Source organism: Peromyscus californicus, unplaced genomic scaffold (genome assembly GCF_007827085.1).
Source record: "Peromyscus californicus insignis strain IS unplaced genomic scaffold, ASM782708v3 Scaffold_10__1_contigs__length_136768540, whole genome shotgun sequence".
Lineage (NCBI taxonomy): Eukaryota > Metazoa > Chordata > Mammalia > Rodentia > Cricetidae > Peromyscus > Peromyscus californicus.
The window spans coordinates 1,682,769-1,705,336 of record NW_026294391.1 but is presented as its reverse complement, the minus strand read 5'-3'; the positions used below and the strand labels follow the sequence as shown (position 1 = coordinate 1,705,336).

Below are 22,568 nucleotides of genomic sequence, written 5' to 3'. Positions count from 1 at the left end.
TTTATTAACAGATATTAATGGGACAAAGTCATGAGTTTCATGACATTTTCATTTGCGTGTATCATATACTTTGACCATAATTCACCCCCACTGCCCTCCTCTGTCCTCCATTCTCTTTTCTGTTAGTTGTTTTCCTCTTCCAAAATATATCTTTTTTTACTTTCATGACACACACAGATGTTTATGTATATGTGCATTTATACACACACACAATACATTCTACATATGAAAGAAAACACACAATATTTGTCTTTCTGATCTGACTTATTTCACGTAATATGATCTCCAGTTCCTTCCATTATCCTGCAAATGATGTAATTTCATTCTTTATGGATGAATAAAACTCCATTTTAGTATACACACATTTTCTTTATTCATTTATCCGTTAGTGAGTATCTAGACTGATTCTACATTTTAACTATTATGAGTAGTGCCACAATAAACATAGATGTGTAGATATCTGTGTGGTGTGCTTATTTAGATTCCTTTGTGTATATTCCCAGGGATGGTATAACTGGGTCCTATGGTAGTTATGATTTTAGTTTTTGAGGAACCTCCATATTGATTTCTATAGTTATTGCACTAATTTACAACAGTGTATAGGAAAAGGTTTCTTTGTCTACCCCCAACTCCCCACATTTTCACCAGCATTTGTTCTTTCTTGATTATAACTGTTCTGACTGGAGTGAGATAAAATCTCAGTGGTGTTAGTTGGTGGATGGGTGAGTGTGTTGGTTGGTTTTCTGAGACAGGATTTCATTCATGTAGCCCAGACTAGCCTCCAAACTTGCTTTGTAGCTGAGGCTAGCCTTGTATTCCTCTTTTTTCCTGCCTCCACCTCCCAAGTACTGAGATTACAGATGTGTACCACCACTTCCCAGTTTCAATATAGTATCGATTTGCATTTTCGTGATGGTTATGATTGTTAAGCATTTTTTCACATATTTATTGGCCATTTGTAGTACTTTTGAGAAGTATATGTTTATTTGCCCATTTACTAATTGGATTGTTTAGAGGGGGGTTGGTTGTTGCTTGACTTTTCCTGCCTGGCCCACAGTCAGGACAAATCTCTCTCACCCGCCAGTCCCACAGCCTCTCAGACCCAACCAAGTAAACACAGAGACTTATATTGCTTACAAACTGTATGGCCGTGGCAGGCTTCTTGCTAACTGTTCTTATAGCTTAAATTAATCCATTTCTATTAATCTATACCTTGCCACATGGCTCGTGGCTTACCGGCATCTTCACATGCTGTTTGTCATCATGGCAGCTGGCAGTGTCTCTCTGACTCAGCCTTCCACTTCCCAGTTTTTTCTCCTCCTTGTCCCGTCTATACTTCCTGCCTGGCCACTGACCAATCAGTGATTTATTTATTGACCAATCAGCAACACATTTGACATACAGACCATCCCACAGCAGTTGGTGATTTGTTGTTGTTGTTATTTTTTTAGTTCTGTACATATATGTGCTAGATCATATATGTCTTAAACTGTAGGTCATGACCCCATTTGGGAGACTGTCATGACTGAATATGGGAATCATGAGTTTGGAAATAATAAAAAGTTTCTGAATATGCAATGACTAAATTTGATTCAAAATCAGGTGCATAATGAATCAGATTTTTCTGGCAGTACACTCCTGTGTTACATCACATGATTTCACAGCTGCTTTGGTTCTGAATACACAACATGTGCACTTTGCATTGCTTTTGATATTGTACCATGCAATGTAGATGTAACCAACCTTCTTATTAAATAAGAAACACAGAACCAATGCAAAGAAGAAAACCAAGAGGTCAGAGCTAAGAGCTAAAACCTTACCCTTCCTCCTGCAGTGGTCCTACCTCTCCGAACCAGAGCTACCCCTGTGTTAAAGTCTTTATATAGAGTTCCTGTCCTGCCTTCTCATCGGTTGTAAACCCAACCACATGACCGCCTCCTCACGGCCTGTCTGTATAGGCCTCCAGGTTTTCCATGATTGGTATTGAGATTAAAGGCATGTGTATCCAATAATGGCTGTATCCCTGAACACACAGAGACTTACCCAGCTCTGCCTACCAAGTGCTGGAATTACAAGCGTACGCCACCACTGCCCTGCTTTCCTATGGCTTGCTAATAGCTCTGACCCCCGGGCAACTTTATTTATTAACATACAAATAACATTTTAATACAAATAAAATATCACCATAATGCAATGCCAGTTAATTCTGCCTGATGCTTAGTTCAGATGTTATACATTGCAGTGCTGTTATTAAACAAAGTTCTCTGCTCTTAAACATCATAGTAATAAGCAAAGCCTTTTCACTCTATTTCTACTATCATTCTTTGGGATACAGGTATCAAATTAGTATATATTTGGATAGTATTGTGTTAGAATAGATGAAATTACTGTTTGATAGACTGGAGAAATGGCTCAGCAATTAAGAGCACTCTTGAAGAGGACCTGGGCTCAGTTCCCAGCACCCCCCCATGGCAGTTCATAACTGCTTTTAACTCCATTTCCAGGAGATTGACACCTTTTTCTGGCCTCGACAGTCTCTTGCATGCATGTGATGCACATATACTCATGCAGACACAGACACATAAAAATAATAGGTAAGTCTTTTTTTTAATGGCTACTTGAAGCCAGATGTGGTAGCACACTCCTTTGTTTAATCCCAGTACTCCAGGTAGATCTTTGTTAGTTCTAGGTCAGCTTGGTCTTCATACAAAGTTCTAGGCCAGCTAGGGTTACATAATGAGGTCCTGTCTTAAAAAGGTGCTGTTTGATTATATTTGATTTGACTTTAATTTCACATAAAAAATATTAAATGAATTTCGACAATTTCTGAAATGGTTCTAAACATATTTCTGCCATTTTCTACTGTGTCTTTGTGTGAAGTGACACTCTTAGCACTGACAGAAAATCAAAATATCCATCAAGGGGGAAAGAGAGGTGGCTCAGCAGTGTTAAGAGTACTAGGTCCTCTTACAGAGGATCAGAGTTCTCCCAGCAACCATGTGGCTCACAACTGCCTGTAATAACAGCTCCAGGAGATACCACACCTTTTCAGGCCTTCTTGGGCATGTGCACATGTCATGTTCTCTCTCTCTCTCTCTCTCTCTCTCTCTCTCTCTCTCTCTCTCTCTCTCTCTCTCCCTTTTCCCCCCTCCCACACACATATACACACAAAAATATATTTTTTAAAACAATCAGGTTTGGAAAATGTTGAAGATTCTCCATGTCTAATGTATCAATAGTCAGCTTAGATTCCATTCTTCATGTAAAAATTAAACATACTCATTAGTATGCAAATTTAATTTAATCTTTAATAATAGTAAAATTAGTATATGTATACCAAAGAGTTGACTTTAAAGTAAGTTTCCTTATAGTTTGTTATCAGCAAATGTTTGATTTGTCTACCTGAGGTTGTGCAAAAGTTTCTCAGGAGTGGGGATTTTCAATGGAAAAAAATAAGAAACCCGGTCCTAACTATGCCCTGTCAGTTATATAGCTAGAAAACATTTTCTCCCATTTTGTAGACTATCTCATTCTCATTTCTTTTGCTTTTTATTTTGCTTTTAATTCCATGCAATCTCATTGGCCGTCAGCTTTTTCTAAATATTTCATGGATTTTACCCTTAGTGTATATTACATCTTGAATTAAATTTTATATAACAACTTAGACTTTGGTTGAGGTTCTCATTCTAGTACCATTCCAACACTATTTGTATACTTTTATTAAAATATATTGGGCATATTTGTGGGAAGTCTTTTGAAAATAAGATAAAAATATATCAGTCTAAGAACAGGAATATGTTAGGCTATATAGGAAAGGAAAATTAAGGTTGCTAAGCAGTGGTTTTAAAGTAGGGACATTATCTTGGATTATTTGGTTGGGTTGAATGTAATTGCAGGGGTCTTGAAAGTGAAAAAGTGGAAAAGAGATCTAGATCTGATTATAGAAGTTGTTATCTGAGAGATGTAGCATTGTTTGCTTTAAAGATGGCCGAGGTCCATGAAATGAATATGAATCTTCTAGAAACTGGACTTGGCAAGGAAATAAATTCTCCAAAGGGCCTCTAGAAAGAGATGCATCCCTGCTGGCAAATTTTATTTTAGCCCAGTGAAGCTAGACTACATTTCTGACCCACTGAAACATAAAAATAAATGTATATAGTTTTAGGCCACCAACTTTATGGTAATTTGTTACTGTAACACTACTAAACTAACAGATATTTTAGGAAAGCTCCCATTATTAAATGGCTACGAACTTATTTCTCCTTTTAATTTTTGCTTATTCTTTTAAGACAATGTCTTGCCATGTAGCCCAGACTGGCCTGGGACTTGGAACCCTCCTCGCTCAACTTCCCAAGTAGCTCAGCTTCCCAACTCCAAGTGGAATGACAGGCATATACTATCAAACCTGACAAACAATTAGGATTGTAAATGTTTGGCCATAACATACATGCGCATACACACACACACACACACACACATACACACACACACACACACACACACACACACACACACACACTGATACATGAGAGAGAATGTGTGTGTAATATCCTTGTGCAATTGTACAAATGAAGTGATCCCACAAGCAAATTTGTGCATTCAATATGGAATAGTTAGAAAATACATTTTTATTACTACTTGAATTTCCATATTCATTGTGATTTTAAATTAAGTATTAATATTTCTTTCATTTAGTTAAGATACAGTCTCACTATGTAGCCTTGGCTGGTCTGGTACTCACTGTGTAGACCAGGGTAGCCTCAAACTTACAGAGATCCTCCTGCTTCTGCCTCCTGAATGCTGGGATTAAAGGTGTGCAACTACGCTAGTGTTCCCCCTGTTTTAGGGGACTCAAGGTGAGCTGGCCCTGAGGGTGTGAGAGTAGCAGAGCTAACCCTACCCCCCACACACACACACTCGTCTGCCATGTGATGGCCCGTGCGAGGGAAAGTTGCCCTCCCCTCCACCCCTTCCAACCCATAGCGGGTGTGAGGACTGGCCCCTAGATCACAAGAATTGGAGAACTAGCCCTGCCCTCACCAGCTGTAACACACAGGAGAGCAGAACCTGCATCCTGCCAGGGCAGCCCACTAGAGCTGACCCTGTTGTCTGGATGCAGGTGAGCCAGGAGAGCTGACCCCATATACCTCCTTCAGCAATTGTGAGAGAGGGCCCTGTACCTCTCCTGGGCAAGACAGTGGCGCTGGCCCTGGTGGTGTAAGTGTGGGTGAGCTGGACCGGAGACCCTGAGAGAAAGAGAACTGGCCCCCACTTCTTGCTGCAGGCTGCATTGGGTGCGCTGGCCAAGGCAAAGAGCTCTCCTGGGTGGTGACAATGAGGGAAAGCTGGCAGGCTGACGAGCCCAAGGTTATGAGTGGGCCCACCCCAACATCCACCTCATCTATAAACTGTTGGAGCATGTAAAGGGGACAAACCTACAGATCCAAAACTGCAGGATCGCCATGACACAGGACAAGAGAATATCCAAGAGGAACCTGTAGCTAGAGTTTTCCTGCCTGGCCCACAGTCAGGACAAATCTCTCTCACCCGCCAGTCCCACAGCCTCTCAGACCCAACCAAGTAAACACAGAGACTTATATTGCTTACAAACTGTATGGCCGTGGCAGGCTTCTTGCTAACTGTTCTTATAGCTTAAATTAATCCATTTCTATTAATCTATACCTTGCCACATGGCTCGTGGCTTACCGGCATCTTCACATGCTGTTTGTCATCATGGCAGCTGGCAGTGTCTCTCTGACTCAGCCTTCCACTTCCCAGTTTTTTCTCCTCCTTGTCCCGTCTATACTTCCTGCCTGGCCACTGACCAATCAGTGATTTATTTATTGACCAATCAGCAACACATTTGACATACAGACCATCCCACAGCAGTTGGTGATTTGTTGTTGTTGTTATTTTTTTAGTTCTGTACATATATGTGCTAGATCATATATGTCTTAAACTGTAGGTCATGACCCCATTTGGGAGACTGTCATGACTGAATATGGGAATCATGAGTTTGGAAATAATAAAAAGTTTCTGAATATGCAATGACTAAATTTGATTCAAAATCAGGTGCATAATGAATCAGATTTTTCTGGCAGTACACTCCTGTGTTACATCACATGATTTCACAGCTGCTTTGGTTCTGAATACACAACATGTGCACTTTGCATTGCTTTTGATATTGTACCATGCAATGTAGATGTAACCAACCTTCTTATTAAATAAGAAACACAGAACCAATGCAAAGAAGAAAACCAAGAGGTCAGAGCTAAGAGCTAAAACCTTACCCTTCCTCCTGCAGTGGTCCTACCTCTCCGAACCAGAGCTACCCCTGTGTTAAAGTCTTTATATAGAGTTCCTGTCCTGCCTTCTCATCGGTTGTAAACCCAACCACATGACCGCCTCCTCACGGCCTGTCTGTATAGGCCTCCAGGTTTTCCATGATTGGTATTGAGATTAAAGGCATGTGTATCCAATAATGGCTGTATCCCTGAACACACAGAGACTTACCCAGCTCTGCCTACCAAGTGCTGGAATTACAAGCGTACGCCACCACTGCCCTGCTTTCCTATGGCTTGCTAATAGCTCTGACCCCCGGGCAACTTTATTTATTAACATACAAATAACATTTTAATACAAATAAAATATCACCATAATGCAATGCCAGTTAATTCTGCCTGATGCTTAGTTCAGATGTTATACATTGCAGTGCTGTTATTAAACAAAGTTCTCTGCTCTTAAACATCATAGTAATAAGCAAAGCCTTTTCACTCTATTTCTACTATCATTCTTTGGGATACAGGTATCAAATTAGTATATATTTGGATAGTATTGTGTTAGAATAGATGAAATTACTGTTTGATAGACTGGAGAAATGGCTCAGCAATTAAGAGCACTCTTGAAGAGGACCTGGGCTCAGTTCCCAGCACCCCCCCATGGCAGTTCATAACTGCTTTTAACTCCATTTCCAGGAGATTGACACCTTTTTCTGGCCTCGACAGTCTCTTGCATGCATGTGATGCACATATACTCATGCAGACACAGACACATAAAAATAATAGGTAAGTCTTTTTTTTAATGGCTACTTGAAGCCAGATGTGGTAGCACACTCCTTTGTTTAATCCCAGTACTCCAGGTAGATCTTTGTTAGTTCTAGGTCAGCTTGGTCTTCATACAAAGTTCTAGGCCAGCTAGGGTTACATAATGAGGTCCTGTCTTAAAAAGGTGCTGTTTGATTATATTTGATTTGACTTTAATTTCACATAAAAAATATTAAATGAATTTCGACAATTTCTGAAATGGTTCTAAACATATTTCTGCCATTTTCTACTGTGTCTTTGTGTGAAGTGACACTCTTAGCACTGACAGAAAATCAAAATATCCATCAAGGGGGAAAGAGAGGTGGCTCAGCAGTGTTAAGAGTACTAGGTCCTCTTACAGAGGATCAGAGTTCTCCCAGCAACCATGTGGCTCACAACTGCCTGTAATAACAGCTCCAGGAGATACCACACCTTTTCAGGCCTTCTTGGGCATGTGCACATGTCATGTTCTCTCTCTCTCTCTCTCTCTCTCTCTCTCTCTCTCTCTCTCTCTCTCCCTTTTCCCCCCTCCCACACACATATACACACAAAAATATATTTTTTAAAACAATCAGGTTTGGAAAATGTTGAAGATTCTCCATGTCTAATGTATCAATAGTCAGCTTAGATTCCATTCTTCATGTAAAAATTAAACATACTCATTAGTATGCAAATTTAATTTAATCTTTAATAATAGTAAAATTAGTATATGTATACCAAAGAGTTGACTTTAAAGTAAGTTTCCTTATAGTTTGTTATCAGCAAATGTTTGATTTGTCTACCTGAGGTTGTGCAAAAGTTTCTCAGGAGTGGGGATTTTCAATGGAAAAAAATAAGAAACCCGGTCCTAACTATGCCCTGTCAGTTATATAGCTAGAAAACATTTTCTCCCATTTTGTAGACTATCTCATTCTCATTTCTTTTGCTTTTTATTTTGCTTTTAATTCCATGCAATCTCATTGGCCGTCAGCTTTTTCTAAATATTTCATGGATTTTACCCTTAGTGTATATTACATCTTGAATTAAATTTTATATAACAACTTAGACTTTGGTTGAGGTTCTCATTCTAGTACCATTCCAACACTATTTGTATACTTTTATTAAAATATATTGGGCATATTTGTGGGAAGTCTTTTGAAAATAAGATAAAAATATATCAGTCTAAGAACAGGAATATGTTAGGCTATATAGGAAAGGAAAATTAAGGTTGCTAAGCAGTGGTTTTAAAGTAGGGACATTATCTTGGATTATTTGGTTGGGTTGAATGTAATTGCAGGGGTCTTGAAAGTGAAAAAGTGGAAAAGAGATCTAGATCTGATTATAGAAGTTGTTATCTGAGAGATGTAGCATTGTTTGCTTTAAAGATGGCCGAGGTCCATGAAATGAATATGAATCTTCTAGAAACTGGACTTGGCAAGGAAATAAATTCTCCAAAGGGCCTCTAGAAAGAGATGCATCCCTGCTGGCAAATTTTATTTTAGCCCAGTGAAGCTAGACTACATTTCTGACCCACTGAAACATAAAAATAAATGTATATAGTTTTAGGCCACCAACTTTATGGTAATTTGTTACTGTAACACTACTAAACTAACAGATATTTTAGGAAAGCTCCCATTATTAAATGGCTACGAACTTATTTCTCCTTTTAATTTTTGCTTATTCTTTTAAGACAATGTCTTGCCATGTAGCCCAGACTGGCCTGGGACTTGGAACCCTCCTCGCTCAACTTCCCAAGTAGCTCAGCTTCCCAACTCCAAGTGGAATGACAGGCATATACTATCAAACCTGACAAACAATTAGGATTGTAAATGTTTGGCCATAACATACATGCGCATACACACACACACACACACACACATACACACACACACACACACACACACACACACACACACACACACTGATACATGAGAGAGAATGTGTGTGTAATATCCTTGTGCAATTGTACAAATGAAGTGATCCCACAAGCAAATTTGTGCATTCAATATGGAATAGTTAGAAAATACATTTTTATTACTACTTGAATTTCCATATTCATTGTGATTTTAAATTAAGTATTAATATTTCTTTCATTTAGTTAAGATACAGTCTCACTATGTAGCCTTGGCTGGTCTGGTACTCACTGTGTAGACCAGGGTAGCCTCAAACTTACAGAGATCCTCCTGCTTCTGCCTCCTGAATGCTGGGATTAAAGGTGTGCAACTACGCTAGTGTTCCCCCTGTTTTAGGGGACTCAAGGTGAGCTGGCCCTGAGGGTGTGAGAGTAGCAGAGCTAACCCTACCCCCCACACACACACACTCGTCTGCCATGTGATGGCCCGTGCGAGGGAAAGTTGCCCTCCCCTCCACCCCTTCCAACCCATAGCGGGTGTGAGGACTGGCCCCTAGATCACAAGAATTGGAGAACTAGCCCTGCCCTCACCAGCTGTAACACACAGGAGAGCAGAACCTGCATCCTGCCAGGGCAGCCCACTAGAGCTGACCCTGTTGTCTGGATGCAGGTGAGCCAGGAGAGCTGACCCCATATACCTCCTTCAGCAATTGTGAGAGAGGGCCCTGTACCTCTCCTGGGCAAGACAGTGGCGCTGGCCCTGGTGGTGTAAGTGTGGGTGAGCTGGACCGGAGACCCTGAGAGAAAGAGAACTGGCCCCCACTTCTTGCTGCAGGCTGCATTGGGTGCGCTGGCCAAGGCAAAGAGCTCTCCTGGGTGGTGACAATGAGGGAAAGCTGGCAGGCTGACGAGCCCAAGGTTATGAGTGGGCCCACCCCAACATCCACCTCATCTATAAACTGTTGGAGCATGTAAAGGGGACAAACCTACAGATCCAAAACTGCAGGATCGCCATGACACAGGACAAGAGAATATCCAAGAGGAACCTGTAGCTAGAGTTTTCCTGCCTGGCCCACAGTCAGGACAAATCTCTGTCACCCGCCAGTCCCACAGCCACTCAGACCCAACCAAGTAAACACAGAGTCTTATATTGCTTACAAACTGTATGACCATGGCAGGCTTCTTTCTAACTGTTCTTATATCTTAAATTAACCCATTTGTATAAATCTATACCTTGCCACATGGCTTGTGGCTTACCGGCATCTTCACATGCTGCTTGTCATGGTGGCGGCTGGCAGTGTCTCCTCCTCAGCCTTCCACTTCCCAGAATTCTCTCAATTCTCCTCTCTGTTAGTCCTGCCTATACTTCCTGCCTGGCCACTGGCCAATCAGTGTTTTATTTATTGACCAATCAGAGCAGCAGATTTGACATACAGACCATTCCACAGCAGGAACCCCAGTGAGAGACCATTATTGATGGTGTAGCAGAGACAAGAGGCCTTGAACTAGACCAATGATCATGGCAATGAACACTTGCAAATGAAGATGAAAGGACTAAAGGGTGAACTGTATGACACCCTGGGCCACACTACAACTTCCATGATGAGATTCTTCTCTTTTTTGTTTTGGTTTTGTTTTTTCTTGCTTTGTTTTGTTTTGCTTTGTTTTGGTCTGTTTGTATGCTTTGGTTTTGAATATTCTTTTGAATTTTGTTTTAGGGGGAAGTTAACAAGGCGGAGGGTGGATTGGGGGGGGTATGGGTGGAATTAGGAGGAATGATGACAAATCCACAAAGAATCAATAAAAGTTTAAAGAAAAAAAACTGCAAGGCCATGCTTAATCAACATACAACTTTTTTTTTTTTTTTTTTTTTTTTTTTTTTTGGTTTTTCGAGGCAGGGTTTCTCTGTGTAGTTTTGCGCCTTTCCTGGAACTCGCTTTGGAGACCGGGCTGGAACATAAAACTTTTGATGCAGATTTTTTTTGTTTCTTTAATAGCATTATTGTGATAAAACATATACCATATAGTTCACCTGCTTAAGTATACAATTCAATGATTTTAATAACTTCACAGATATGTGCAGCCATTACCACAGAGCACCTTAAAGTTGTTAGCCCACTGTTTTTTTTTTTATTTTTATTGTTTCTAATGAGAAGTCATTAATCATGATCTTATTGGGGGGGGTGTGCATGAGGAGTTTTTTTTCTGACTTCTTTCAAGGTTTTCTCCGTCGTTTTTTTTTTTTTGTTGTTGTAGCTTTTATCAATTTTTCTATAATGTTTGTATTTGTGGTTTTCTTTGTATTTATCCTACTTGGAGTTTGTTCGATTTCCTGCATATGAAAACTAATGTTTTTCACTAAGTTTGGGAAGTTCTTGGCAGAGAGGGTGTTCTCCTTTTCTTGTGTTTCTCCTGCCATTCCCATTACATATATGTTAATGAACATAAGTACCTCACGTTACTCTAAAGCTCTGTTCAATTTTTATCTATTTTTCTCTTTACTCTTCAGCTTGCCTAATATCTATGGAATGATTTCCAGTTCACTGATTCTTCTGTCAGTTTAAATCTACTCTTAGAGCTCTTTACATTTCTAGTTATTGTACTTTACATCACTAGATTTTTTCAGTTAGTCCTGTTTCATACTTTGTTTCTTTAGTGAAATTCTGTTTATCAAAGCATTGTCATCATGCTTTACTTCTTTAATCATGGTTTTCTTTAGTTCTTTGAAAATATTTACATAGGTAATATGAGTCTATACCTACTAAATCTATGTTGGATAGTTTCAGTTGCTTACTTTTTTGCTATTTGGTTATTCTTGTTTCTTTGAATGTCTTGCCAGTTTTGTTGAAAACTGGATGTCTTCAGTAATATAACAGTGAGTACACCCCCCAGCTTTGTTATTTGCTTGCTTGCTTCTTTAGTGAGTAGCTGAATTATTTTATTGAAGTTCGTTTACTAATCCCTGACCTCTATCTTGAAGTGTAAAGCTTCTAATGTAGCTTCAGAAGTACAGTCTTGGATATGTCCATAGTCACCCTGGAGTGATGGTGGTTTTGACAAGGGTTCCTTTGTCTCTTTCCCTCCATAACTACACTCCATTTTCTTTGATTTTTGTGGTGGTTGTTTGAGACAGGGTCTTACTAAGTAGCTTTGACTGGCCTAGGACTTACTTACTATGTAGACCAGGATGGCCTTGAAGTCCTAGAGATCAGCCTGCCTCTGCCTTCAGAGTGCTGGGATTAAAGGTGTGTGTCACCACATCCAGCCCCACATTTCACTTTTTTTAAAGATTTATTTATTTATTATGTATGCAGCATGTACAACTGTAGGCCAGAAGAGGGCACCAGATCTCATTGCAGATAGTTGTGAGCTACCATATGGTTGCTGGGAATTGAACTCAGGACCTCTGGAAGAGCAGCCAGTGCTCTTAACCTCTGAACCATCTCTCTAGCCCCCCACATTTCACTTTTAAACTCCACTAATGGATAGCTAATTGTTCTGCTGCTTTTTAAAAAATATTAATTTATTTTTATTATAGATGTATCAGTTTGCCTGTATATATGTATGTACATCTTTTGTATGCCTCATGCCAACAGGGACCAGAAGAAGGCATCACAACCCCTTTAAGTGGAGTTAAAGATGTTTGTGAGCTGTCATGTGGGGAACCCAGGTTATCTACAAGAGCATGAAAGCCCTTATTCTGCTATTTTCAGTAGCATCTTGCTTGGGGCATAAATTTGCTACACAAACTGATCAGATCAAATTAGTGGTCTTTTGAAAAGGTAGTTCCTGATAATTGGTATTTGAGATTTTTGGGGTGGAATAAGTGTACCTCAGTGGTAGAGTACTTGCATAGCATGTACAGGGCCATGGATAAAATCCCAGCACTGTGGAGAGAGGTTTCTTCTGACTCCAAGAGGCTCTTCCCTCCCCTCTTTTCCTCTTGTTTGCTTTGGTATATTGGTCAATCTATGCTTGAGCTTGTCATACTCATCTGAAAATTAAGTCATATCCACTCAGGAAGAATTGGAGCCCTCTATTCTGTGGCTTGCCTTTCTCCTTAGCGGGGAATAATCTGTGAGTCACAGCAAAGTCCTTCTGAATGGAAGCTCTGGGTCTCTTGGGCTTGCCTTTCCCATAGAATCTTGACCCCCTCAAGCTGGGACCAAGACAATCAAGGACTCAGTATTTTTATCGGTACCACAGCCAAGGCATTGTCTCCATTCCATGATTAAGGGCTAGGTAGAAAAAAAAAAACAGTCTACCCCACACAACCTCTCATCCCTAGTCACCTGAAACTGCCTCAACAGCAGGTAGCTGGTGGCAGAATAAGCATTGTTGATGGTCCTGCTCCTCCCAGGAGGAAAGACTTCCAACTGGCATTTGGGGAAGAGGAAGCCCTATGTTCTTAGCTGCACCAGTCTGGCATGAGGTCTGTGCTAGAGAGACAGAGGAAATGAATTGAGGTCAAATGCCATAAATTGTCATTTACTTAATTTACTTTCTGAGTTTTAGTTGATTGTCCTGAATAGATGTTCCTTCCTTTGCTATATGTCCTTAAGACCATTTCTAGAGATTTCTCATGGTTGGCTATTGTGGTTTTAATTGAAATAACTTCGCCAGTTTTACTAAGGAATGGATCCACACAGCTCCATATACAGTTATGCCAAAGTAGGACTGTGCAAGCTTTTTAACATACAGTCTTGTGGCTCTTGTTGCTTATGGTTACTCAGTAGTGGCCATGGACTTGAATTTCTTCCTTCTTGGTAGATTGTGAGGGAGGGGCTTGAAGTCAGCACCTTTGGTCTTTATATATAGAACCTTTGTAGTGCCTACTAGCATTTTTTTCTGTTGTGGCATATAAAAGAATGTCAGTCCTTAACTGACAAAAGTCAATTCTACTTTGTTTTTAATACTTCCTTTGTGATTTTAAGTGTTTGGTTTTTTTTGGTCTATTCATGATCTGTGATTGCTTTTAATTAATTTCTTTTTTTTAAAGATTTATTTATTTATTATGTATACAGTGTTCTGTTTGCATGTATCCCTGCAGGCCAGAAGAGAGAGCCAGATCTCATTACAGATGGTTGTGAGCCACCATATGGGTGCTGGGAATTGAACTCAGAACTTCTGGAAGAACAGCCTGTGTTCTTAACCTCTGAGCCATCTCTCCAGCCCCTTAATTAATTTCTTACTGTTGACAACTTACAAACTATCTCCTTTATTTTAATCTTTCCATCTAATAAAGTTGCAAAGAGTACTACTACCAATCACACATATACAGTAGTTCCAGTTTTGTGTGTTTCTGAATGTGTGTTTAAGGCAATTCTGAATTACAACTTAGTCTTAGATAATAAAGAATTTAAAAGTAAGGGTCTAAGTTGCTGGGTTTTTTAAGATCTTAATTTAATTTAAAGAAGTGTTAAACATTCTACTTGATATTATACATAAACCACAATAAAATGCCTCTCAGCAGTAAAAGGCAGCATCCTTTGACATAGGGAATTCTAATTTTTTTTTAATTTGTATTTTTATTTTGCAATACAATTCAGTTCTACATATCAGCCACGGATTCCCTTGTTCTCCCCCTATGGCCCCCCTCACCTTCCCCCCAGCCCACCCCGCATTCCCACCTCCTCCAGGGCAAAGCCTCCCCCGCGGACTGAGGTCAACCTGGTAGACTCAGTCCAGGTAGGTCCAGTCCCCTCCTCCCAGGCCGAGCCAAGCGACCCTGCATAGGCCCAGGTTTCAAACAGCCAACTCATGCAATGAGCACAGGACCTGGTCCCACTGCTTGGATGCCTCCCAAACAGATCAAGCCAATCAACTGTCTCACCCATTCAGAGGGCCTGATCCAGTTGGTGACCCCTCAGCCATTGGTTCATAGTTCATGTGTTTCCATTCGTTTGGCTATTTGTCCTTGTGCTTTATCCAACCTTGGTCTCAACAATTCTCGCTCATATAAACCCTCCTCATTCTCGCTAATTGGACTCCCAGAGATCCACCCAGGGCCTAGCCATGGATCTCTGCATCCAGATCCCTCAATAGTTGGATGGGGTTTCTAGCACGACAGTTAGGGTGTTTGGCCATCCCATCACCAGAGTAGGTCAGTTCGGGCTGTCTCTCGACCATTGCCAGCAGTCTGTTGTGGGGGTATCTTTGTGGATTTCTGTGGGCCTCTCTAGCACTTTGCTTCTTCCTATTCTCATGTGGTCTTCATTTACCATGGTCTCCTATTCCTTGTTCTCCCTCTCTGTTGTTGATCCAGCTGGGATCTCCCGCTCCCCCAAGCTCTCTTTCCCTCGACCCTCGCCCTTCATTACCCCCACTCATGTCCAGGCTGTTCATGTAGATCTCTTCCATTTCTCCGTCATTGGGCGATCCCCGTGTCTTTCTTGGGGTCCTGTTTTCCAGGTAGCCTCCCTGGTGATGTGAGTAGCAGTCCAGTCATCCTTGTTCCACATCTAGTATCCTCCTATGAGTGAGTACATACCATGTTTGTCTTTCTGAGTCTGGGTTACCTCACTCAGGATGATTTTTTCTAGATCCATCCATTTGTCTGCAAACCTCATGATGTCATTGTTTTTCTCTGCTGAGTAGTATTCCATTGTGTATATGTACCACATTTTGTTTATCCATTCTTCAGTTGAAGGGCATCTAGGTTGTTTCCATGTTCTGGCTATTACAAACAATGCTGATATGAACATAGCTGAACAAGTGCTCTTGTGGTGTGGTTGAGCATTCCTTGGGTATATGCCCAAGAGTGGGATAGCTGGATCTTGGGGGAGATGGATTCCCAATTTTCTAAGAAGGCGCCATATTGATTTCCAAAGTGGTTGTACAAGCTTGCATTCCCACCAACAGTGGAGGAGAGTTCCCCTGGCTCCACATCCTCTCCAGCATAAGGTGTCTTCAGTGTTTTTGATCTTAGCCATTCTGACAGGCGTAAGGTGGTATCTCAGAGTTGTTTTGATTTGCATTTCCCTGATGATTAGGGATGTTGAGCAGTTCCTTAAATGTCTTTCAGCCATTTGAGTTTCCTCTGTTGAGAATTTTCTGTTTAGTTCTATAACCCATTTCTTAATTGGACTGTTGGGCATTTTGATGTCTAATTTCTTGAGTTCCTTATATATTCTGGATATCAGTCCTCTGTCAGATGTGGGGTTGGTGAAGATCTTTTCCCATTCTGTAGGCTGTCGCTTTGCCTTGTTGACCGTATCCTTTGCTCTACAAAAGCTTCTCAGTTTCAAGAGGTCCCATTGATTGATTGTTTCTCTCAGTGTCTGTGCTACTGGAGTTCTATTTAGGAAGTGATCTCCTATGCCAATGCATTCAAGACTACTTCCTACTTTCTCTTCTAGCAGGTTCAGAGTAGCTGTATTTATGTTGAGGTCCTTGATCCACTTGGACTTAAGTTTGTGCACGGTGATAGATATGGATCTATTTGCAGCCTTCTACATGTTGATATCCAGTTAATGCCAGCACCATTTGTTGAAGATGCTTTCTTTTTTCCATTGTGCACTTTTGGCTTCTTTGTCAAAAATTCTATGTTCATAGGTGTGCGGATTAATGTCAGGGTCTTCAATTCGATTCCATTGGTCCACATGTCGGTTTTTATGCCAGTACCAAACTGTTTTTATTACTGTAGCTCTATAGTAGAGCTTGAAGTCAGGGTTCGTGATGCCTCCAGAGGTTGTGTGATTGTAGAGAATTCTTTTGGCTATCCTTGGTTTTTTGTTTTTCCATATGAAGTTGAGTATTATTCTTTCCAGGTCTGTGAAGAATTGTGTTGGTATTTTGATGGGGATTGCATTGAATCTGTAGATTGCTTTTGGTAAGATTGCCATTTTTACTATGTTAGTTCTACCTATCCATGAGCATGGGAGATCTTTCCATTTTCTGAGATCTTCTTCAATTTCTTTTTTCAGGGATGTAGATATAATTCAGTTTAGATGTAGCCAACGGTCTTATCAGACAAGAAACACAGAGCCGATTCAGAGAAGAAAGCCAAGAGGTCAGAGCCAAGAGCCTCACCCTTCCTGATTCAGGGATCCTCCTCAGCCCAGAGAGCTCTCCGAAAGAGAGCCCTACTTCCTGTGTGTCTGTCTCTATAGTCTCCTTGTTCTGGCTTCTCATTGGTTGTAAACCCAATCATATGACTGCCTCATCACTGCCTGTATGTACCGCCCTCCAGGTCCTTAAAGGCGTATGCCACCACTGCCACGCACTTGCTATGGCTCTAATAGCTCTGACCCCAGGCAACTTTATTTATACCATCACACAGGGACTTAAAGTTCTTGTCATATAGGTCCTTCACTTGCTTGGTTAGTGTTACCCCAAGGTATTTTATGTCATTTGTGGCTATAGTAAAGGGTGATGTATCTCTGATTTCCTTCTCAGCTTCTTTGTCCATTGTATATAGGAGGGCTACTGATTTTTTTGAGTTAATCTTGTATCCTGCTATGTTGCTGAAGGTGTTTATAAGCTGTATCAGTTCCTTGGTGGAATCTTTGGGGTCACTCAAGTATACTATCATGTCATCTGCAAATAGGGAAAGCTTGACTTCTTCCTTTCCAATTTGTATCCCCTTAATCTCCTTATGTTGTCTTACTGCTCTGGCTAGAACTTCAAGTACTATATTGAATAAGTATGGGGAGAGCGGACAGCCTTGCCTCGTTCCTGATTTTAGTGGAATTGCTTTGAGTTTCTCTCCATTTAATTTGATGTTGGCTGTTGGCTTGCTGTAAATTGCCTTTATTATGTTTAGGTAGGTTCCCTGTGTTCCTGATCGCTCCAAGACCTTTATCATGAAGGGGTATTGGATTTTGTCAAATGCCTTTTCTGCATCTAGTGAGATGATCATGTGGTTTTTTTCTTTGAGTTTGTTTATATGGTGTATTACATTGACGGACTTTCGTATGTTGAATCACCCTTGCATTCCTGGAATGAAGCCTCCTTGATCATGGTGGATAATTGTTTTGATGTGTTCTTGGAGTCTGTTTGCCAGTATTTTATTGAGTATTTTTGCATCAGTGTTCATGAGGGAGATTGGTCTGTAGTTCTCTTTCTTTGTTGTGTCCTTGTTTAGTTTAGGAATCAGGGTAATTGTAGCCTCGTAGAAGGAGTTTGGTAATGTTCCTTCTGTTTCTATTGTGTAGAACAATTTAGAGAGTATTGGTATTAACTCTTCTTTGAAGATCTGGTAGAATTCTGCACTGAAACCATCTGGTCCTGGGCTTTTTTTGTTGGGAGACTTTTAATGACTGTTTCTATTTCGTTAGGGGTTATTGGACTATTTAAATAGTTTATCTGGTCTTGATTTAACTTAGGTATGTGGTACCTATCCAGAAAGTTATCCATTTCTTTTAGGTTTTCCAGTTTTGTGGAGTAGAGGTTTTTGAAGTATGACCTGATGATTCTCTGGATTTTCTCAATGTCTGTTGTTATGTCCCCCTTTTCATTTCTGATTTTGTTGATTTGGATGCTCTCTCTCTGTCTTTTGGTTAGTTTGGATAAGGGCTTGTCTATCTTGTTGATTTTCTCAAAGAACCAGCTCTTTGTTTCATTAATTTTTTGTATTGTTCTCTTTGTTTCTATTTTATTGATTTCAGCTCTCACTTTGATAATTTCCTGGCGTCTATTTTTCCTGGGAGACTTTGCTTCTTCTTGTTCTAGAGCTTTCAGGTGTGCTGTTAAGTCAGTAGTGTGAGATTTCTCCAACCTTTTTATGTGGGCATTTAGTGCTATGAATTTCCCTCTTAGTACTGCTTTCATAGTGTTCCATAGGTTTGGATATGTGGTGTCTTCATTTTTGTTGATCTCTAGGAAGTCTTTAATTTCTTTCTTTATTTCTTCCTTAACCCATTGGTGATTCAGTTGAGTATTATTCAGTTTCCATGAGATTGTAGGTTTTCTGTAGTTTTTGTTGTTGTTGAAATCCAACTTTAGACCATGGTGGTCTGATAGAACACAGGAGGTTATTCCAATTGTTTTGTATCTGTTGAGATTTATTTTGTGGCCAAGTATGTGGTCGATTTTTAGAGAAGGTTCCATGGGGTGCTGAGAAGAAGGTCTATTCTTTTTTGTTAGGATGGAATGTTCTGTAGATATCGATTAAGTCCATTTGAGTCATGACATCAGTTAAGTCCTTTATTTCTCTGTTAAGTTTCGATTTGGGAGATCTGTCCAGTGGTGAAAGTGGGGTGTTGAGGTCTCCCACTATTAATGTGTGGGGTTTTATATGTGATTTAAGCTTTAGTAATGTTTCTTTTACATATGTGGGTGCCCTTGTGTTTGGGGCATAAATGTTCAGAATTGAGACTTCATCTTGGTGGATCTTTCCTGTGATGAGTATGTAATGCCCTTCTTGATCTCTTTTGATTGATTTTAGTTTGAAGTCTATTTTGCTGGATATCAGGATGGCTACACCCGCTTGTTTCTTAAGACCATTTGATTGGAAAGTCTTTTCCCAGCCTTTTATTTTTAGGTAGTGTCTATCTTTGAATTTGAGATGTGTTTCTTGTATGCAACAGAAAGATGGGTCCTGCTTTCGTATCCATTCTGTAAGCCTATGTCTTTTTATAGGTGAATTAAGTACATTGATATTGAGGGATATCAATGACCAGTGATTGTTCATTCCTGTTATTTTTTGGTGGTGATGTGTGTGTACTTCTCTTCGTTGGGGTTTACTCTGTGGCTTTATCTATTGCCTGTGTTTTCGAGGGTGTATCTGACTTCCTTAGGTTGGAATTTTCCTTCTAGTGCTTTCTGTAGGGCTGGGTTTGTGGATAAGTATTGTTTAAATCTGGCTTTGTCTTGGAATGTCTTGTTCGCTCCATCTATGATGATTGAAAGTTTTGCTGGGTATATTAGTCTAGGCTGGCATCCATGGTCTCTTAGTGTCTGCATTACATCTGTCCAGGTCCTTCTGGTTTTCAAAGTCTCCATTGAGAAATCGGGTGTTATTCTGATGGGTTTGCCTTTATAAGTCACTTGGCCTTTTTCCTTTGATACTCTTAATATTCTTTCTTTATTCTGTACGTTTAGTTGTTTAATTATTATGTGGCGAGGGGACTTTTTTGGGGGGTCTAATCTGTTTTGTGTTCTATAGGCTTCTTGTATCTTCATAGGCATTTCCTTCTTTAAGTTGGGAAAGTTTTCTTCTATGATCTTGTTGAATATATTTTCTGTGCCCTTGAATTGGTATTCTTCTCCTTCTTCTACTCCTATTATTCGTAGGTTTGGTCTTTTCATGGTGTCCCCAATTTCTTGGACATTTTGGTTCATGACTTTGTTGGCTTTAGTGTTTTCATTGACTGATGAATCTATTTCTTCTACTGTATCTTCAACGCCAGAGATCCTCTCTTCCATCTCTTGCATTCTGTTGATTATACTTGCATCTGAAGTTCCCGATCGTTTACTCAGATTTTCTATTTCCAGCATTCCCTCTGTTTGTGTCTTCTTCATTTTTTCTATTTCCCTTTTCAGGTCTTGGACTGTTTCCTTCATTTGTTTCATTGCTTTTTCTTGATTTTCTTTCAGTACTTTATTGTTTTCTTCCAGGACTTTATTGATTTCTTCTAATTTGTTTGCCCTTTCTTCTAGTTGTTTACAGCGTTCTTCCCATTTTTTTGTCTTTTCCTCTACACAAGCGTCTACCTTCTTCATGATGTCATTCATAAGGCTGTTTTCTTCTGCTTCTTCCAATTTCTGATGTTCAGGACTAGGTGTTGGAGGAGGGCTAGGTTCTGGTGATGCTGTATTGCTATTCATTTTGTTGTATGTATTTCTGCCTTGACATCTGCCCATCTCCTTGTGGTTCTTTCTTGGCCTTATCAGCACACTTGGTTCAGACAGAGCTGACAGATTCAGGAAGTCTCTCTCTTGTCCAGATGGGAGCTCTCTTGTCCAAATGGGAACTCCAGGGCAGGATGGGAGCTCTTCTCCAGAAGAGAAGTCCATGGCAGGATGTGAGCTCCTCCCTCCCTCCCTCTCTCTCTCTCTCTCTCTCTCTCTCTCTCTCTCTCTCTCTCTCTCTCTCTCCCTCTCTCCCTCTCTCCCTCTCTCCCTCTCTCCCTCTCTCCCTCTCTCCCTCTCTCCCTCTCTCCCTCTCTCCCTCTCTCCCTCTCTCCCTCTCCCTCCCTCCCTCCCTCTCTCCCTCCCTCTCTCTCTCTCTCCCTCCCTCTCCCTCTCTCTCTCTCCCCCCTCTCCCCCTCACTCTCTCTCCCTCCCCTTCCCTTCCCCCTCCCCCCTCTCTCCTCCTCCCCCCTCTCCACTTCTCTCCCTCCCCCTCTCTCCCCCTCTCTCTCCCCCCTCCAGAAGTGAAGTCCGGGGCAGGATGGGAGCTGGGGGCCAGCCTCTAAGTCTCAGGAAGAGGCTGGGGTCTCAGACAGATGGGCGTGGGGCCAGGGCGTGGAGATTGCAGGGTCTGCCAGGGATCTTGGAGAAGGGGATCCTTCCCGGTGGGGCTAGAAGGGAACCTGCCCAGTGGCCAGAACCTGGGGCCAAGTTGGGCAGGTCTTCCCAGGAGTAGCTGGTGCCCAGGGATGGGGTCCTGGCCCAGCTAGAGCACTCACCTGTGCTCCAGAAGGGAAGTCCGGGGCAGGATCGGGAATTCTAATTTAATTGGCATTGTTAAGAATAGACAATTACTTCCTGATGTTTAACCACTGTCTGTAACAGGCCAGAGAACAAACTGAAAGACAGGTAACTTCTGCTTTGTTCAGAGACAGTGAGAATTTTCCCAGTGTTTAAACACAATCAAATGTCAATTATATAAATCTAAGTATAAAACCTTTCAGTAGCTTTTGAGGTAACACCCCATCTTTGTGGAAAGTTGAACATTGCTAATTAAGTCCAGCCCTATCTTGAGAAAGGGAAAGCAGTGACAGTATTTATGCCAACTGAAATTTTTGTTTTTAGAAAGATCATATCCACTTTACTACAAGTCAATTTTATTTAAATCAGGACGGTCCAACAAAAACATTGTTAGACATTTATGATATGAATTCTGGTGTATGAATTAAATTATGGTACACATTAAAAGCCATGAGACGTTCATTTTGTAATAAATCAGACATTGGTGTTTCTCGTTAGTAGCCTTTTTAGGATAAGCTATTAGGTCTCTCCTTTCTCCCTTCTTAATCCTAGATCACTTTTGTTTCAGGTATATCCTTTTGGAATTCTCCAAATACTCCATCAGTGTGTATTCTCTCCCTGGGTGATACATTTGTTCTTGTTGGCATCTGTGTAAGAGAAACCAGCAGACCTGTCTTCCTCCCAAACAGACCATGGAGATTTAGGCCAATCTTATGCTTGAATCCCACACTTCTGAACAAAAATCTTCTTGCCTTCCTCAGCATCACCCATTTTTAATTTGTCCCGTGCTGTTCAACACCACTAACACCATGACCTGAAGCCAAATGTTCCACTCTCTCATTTCAAGTGTTTGTATCTTCCTTAAGTCTAGTGTGAGTGTGTTCCCAGAAAGGTGATGGTCCCTTTTAATCTGTTATTAGCAACACTCAGGGAAGGACACTTGAAGCATTAAGAAGATATAGTCCAAAGCTTCACAATATTGGAACTTTTTATAAGAAAACTTCACTGTGTACATAGAGATATTTTAGATTAGGCTTCTTATTTGGGAAATGGGAACAAGG

At 40.7% G+C, this 22,568-nt stretch overlaps 1 protein-coding gene across 7 annotated transcripts in view; it reads left to right on the top strand.

Annotated features, from left to right (window-relative positions):
* Jade3 (jade family PHD finger 3) overlaps positions 1 to 22,568 on the top strand; it is a 157,956-nt gene that overhangs the window by 55,267 nt on the left and 80,121 nt on the right. The window lies entirely within an intron of this gene.